We start from the raw sequence: 3993 nt of genomic DNA, 5'->3' as shown, positions 1-3993 counted from the left end.
TAATGGGGCTTGGGTGCAGCAGCGCAGCACCACACACCATTCGTTTTATCTAATGGAGGGGGGGTCCGGACCCCAAGAACCCCCCCCCCCTTGGCTACATCCCTGGCCCGATGGTGTTGGGCCTGCCATTTCACTCCCTCCAGGCTGGATGGCTTGCCTTTCTGGTGGATGGAGGGGTGGGCTCTTCTTTCAGGGAAAGCCTGATGGAGCTGGCTTACCCTTCTCTCTCTCTGGATGATGGTGGATGGAGGGGTGGGGTGGGGTTATTAAATACAAGAGCATAATATAATGGTGTCCCTTATATAAAATGGAAAAAATCAGGTTTGCTTTTTGGAATATATATATATATATATATATATGAACATTTTCAAGCTGCAGATGGTTGATTCTGTGGATAAAGAATCCATGGATATGGAGGGTCAGCTGTAATTGTACCCAATGGACCTAAATTTAGTGCAAGTTCTTGGCACGTGGGGGCCTGGGTGATATTGCACCTTATAGCCTGAGAGAAGCAGTGATCAGAGCAATCTGTCCACTATGTGGAATGATAGCAAATAAAGTGAAGTTATAAAATGAGGAAGGTAATAAGGAGGAAAGTATCAGCATGGTTTTGGGGCTTGAGTGTTGGAATAGGACTCTGGAGATCAGTGATTTGTGGTTGTTGTATGTCTTTCCAACCCTAAAGTGAACCTATCATGGATTTTCTTTGTTTAGAGGGGGTTTGCCTTTGCTTTCCTCTGAGACAGAGAGAGGACAAATCCTGCCATGATAGATTCGCCTTAGGGTCACCAGAAGTCAGAAACAACTAGAAGGCACACAACAATAAACAACAACAAGCATTTTGGAAATGATTGACAAGCAGATGTGCAGGGAGTAGAGACTGGAAGCTTTGAGGTCAGTCCAATCAGAATGGCTGGTATAGGGTTGAAAGGAGGGGAAATCCTAGGATATTGGTAAAACAAAAGTGGAGTTTATTACCAAAGGAGTCAGTTTCAAAGGAAAGTATCAGAAGGTAAGTGACGTACAAGAATTAAACGTCTGAATGCAGAACATTGAAGAATGATAGACAATTTCTCAACAGAAGTTGACTTCAAGGAAACTATCACAAGGTAAGTGTTTTGCAGAACATTTGAGAATTACTGAGGACATTTCAGCAGAAGTGATCTTCAAAGAAACCATCACAAGGACTGAAGCTGCAGAATGCAAGAAAGCTGGTAATATCTGCGCGCATCCCATCACTCACAACAAGGTGAAGCAAAAGTTTTGTTTCTAAACATTCTGGAAGCCATTTGCAACATCACCCATGCCGTTTCAGGCACTATAAACATTGCATAATAAATTGTTTTCTTTCCAGCATATCAAGTGAAGCTTCATGAAACCCTCCTCATGGCTGGTAGATATGAACAGCTGAAATTATGCACCTATTAGAGCCACCAGTTACAGAAATATCCATCAATGCCATGACTTCCATTGTGATGCGCTTATTGTTCTATGGCAGTTAGGGCTGTTCAAGGTACCCAGGAGGAGGCAGTTAACTGCTGACATGTGTCAAGAAAAAGGCAGCAAATGGCTAGGTATTTCAAGTTGTTATTTTAGCCTTCCTTCTGGGAAGGGAAGCATGGGAATGTATCACACGGGGCTTTGTGGGGATTTTTGGAGCTCAGATCTGGGGTGACTGCAGATCCACAATGTGAATTAACGTTATAACGTGAATGTGTTATCAGACAAGATTCCTTTCTATGGGTGCTCCTTCCGTGACGCTTCCGCAGTGATTCCAAAGTGACCCCTCATTTTGGTAAAATTGGAAAAAAGTGAATTCACAAAATTCGCTTTCAAGCTCACTTCGATTTCACTTTAAATTGGTCTGGTGTGGAAGAGCACTCTGATGTCGCCCCCCTTAGCCCCCTGCATCTTGCTCCCTCATCCCCCTTCTCCTCCTTCATGCCATCTCGTCCTCTCTGCCACCCTGCAACCTATCCCATCATCCCCTGCCTTCTGCATCCGAACCCTGGCCCCAGTGACCCCCTGCAACCTATCCCATCATCCCCTGCCTTCTCCTGCATCCGAACCCTGGCCCCAGTGACCCCCTGCGACCTATCCCATCATCTCCTGCCTTCTCCTGCATCCAAACCCTGGCCCCGGTGACCCCTGCAACCTATCCCAAGGTCTGACTTAAGGCAACTACCCCCCGGGGGTGGAGGACCTATTAGGATGGTCCACCCTCAAAGGCTGATGGAACCCAAAAGGTTCCAAGAAGCCTTAGAGGGGTTTATGGTTGGATCTGACGGCGATTCTGTTGATGCCCTGACCAACATCTGGGATAACAACCTCTCCAGGGCTATATACAGTATCGCTCCTAAGGGTCCTTTCCGGCCCGCTTCTAATAAGAAACCCTGGTATACAGATGATCTCCAGGAAATGAAGCGGGCCGCGCAATGACTAGAGAGCAGGCTCTTTTGAAGTCCTATGGAGTGGCAATAGGTACAGCAAAGAATTCTTTCTATGCTGCACGTATTGCGTCTGCAGAGTCACGTCCAGCAGAGCTGTTCAGCCTCGGATACCAGCCTATCTTCAGTGGCAGGGTTATATTTGCTCAAGGGAATGGAGGAGGACATTTGTTGTTCAGCAAATCTCTTTAGTCAGCTTTGGCAGGGACAATACTATGTGATCCATTCAAGAGAGTGGGCCAAATGGTGGAAAGGAGAAGGGAAAACTGGTGGGAGGGGATGGATTCATGTTGGAAGATGAGAAGATCCAGAGGGAACCATCCAAGAGGTTTCAGAGGGAGCCATCCATGAAGAGTCTGACCCCCAAATGTCTCACTACTTCCCAACTGCAGCTACTGCCACTGTGACCCATGACTCCTTTCTTTTGGACTCATGTCTTCCAAACCAACTACTAAGTCTAGTTTGCTTGCTGGTCTGTATAACTTAAGAGATGGCTTCAGTCAAGTGAAGCTGCATGAAACTCTTCTTATGGCCAGAAGATACGAATGGCTGAAGCTGTGCACCTTCAGATGCTCCAGCTGGTTTGGCTTCATCACCAGGGAAGGAACTTTGCACCCAGAAATGTGAGTATTCCTTAATCCTAAAAGTGACGGTGTCCTGGCAGACTCAATCCTCCAGGTGAGTATTCTCCACTTCACTTCTCCCACAATACATCCTCTAATTTTTGTGCAAACTGACATCTGTGCATTGATGCTTCTTTTCCTTCATCTTGCACTTGAGTGACAACAGGACTGAAGTATACAAGAAGGAAACGGTAGACAATAAAGTTGGGAATGTCTGAGCACAGCATCCCATCACTCACTACAAGGTGAAGCAAAGGTTTTAGTTCTAAAATTTCTGGAAGTCATTTGTAACCTCATTCCTCTGTTTTGGGTACTATAAACATTGCATAATAAATTGTTTCCATTGCAGTATAACAGGCTCCTGCAGGCGAATGAGGAGAGGTCATAGAGAAAGCCCATGAATTCATGGAAACATCTCAACAGAGGTCAACTTCAAAGAAAAGTATCAGAAGCTAAATGATGTACAAGAAAGAAATGTATAAATGTAGAACATTGAAGAATGACGGACAACGTCTCAACAGAAGTTGACTTCAAGGAAACTGCAGAACATTTAAGAATCATTGAGGACATCTCAGCAGAAGTAATCTTCAAAGAAATTATCACAAAGACTGAAGCTCCAGAATGCAAGAAAGCTGGGAATATCTGACCACAGCATCCCATCACTCACTACAAGGTGAAGCAATTCGATAGAAGTCAACTTCAATGAAAACTATCACAAGGTAAGTGATGTCCAGAAAATGAACCCTGTGGGTGCAGAACATTTAAGAATGACTGAAAAGAATTACTTCTTTCCCTCCATCTTGCAGCCTTGGAAGACTACAGAAAGACTGAAGTATATAAGAAGGAATTTGTATATAAGAATGCTGGGAATATCTCAGTACAGCATCCTATCACTCACTGCAAGGTGAAGCAAAATTTCAGTT

At 44.8% G+C, this 3993-nt stretch overlaps 1 long non-coding RNA gene across 1 annotated transcript; it reads left to right on the top strand.

The window, feature by feature from the left end:
- The first annotated feature begins 1552 nt into the window (after window positions 1-1552).
- LOC149316294 (uncharacterized) lies at window positions 1553-3477 on the top strand. Its single transcript, XR_016280700.1, has 4 exons — window positions 1553-1574; window positions 2840-3070; window positions 3228-3315; window positions 3420-3477. It is a non-coding gene; the product is annotated as an uncharacterized LOC149316294 (long non-coding RNA).
- Window positions 3478-3993: the final 516 nt, after the last annotated feature.

The sequence above is a fragment of the Sceloporus occidentalis genome, unplaced genomic scaffold, assembly GCF_023333645.1.
Source record: "Sceloporus occidentalis isolate IW3139 unplaced genomic scaffold, rSceOcc1.0.p SCAF_3, whole genome shotgun sequence".
Taxonomy (NCBI): Eukaryota; Metazoa; Chordata; class Lepidosauria; order Squamata; family Phrynosomatidae; genus Sceloporus; species Sceloporus occidentalis.
The sequence above is the reverse complement of the archived record's forward strand: the minus strand, read 5'-3'. Positions and strand labels throughout refer to the sequence as shown.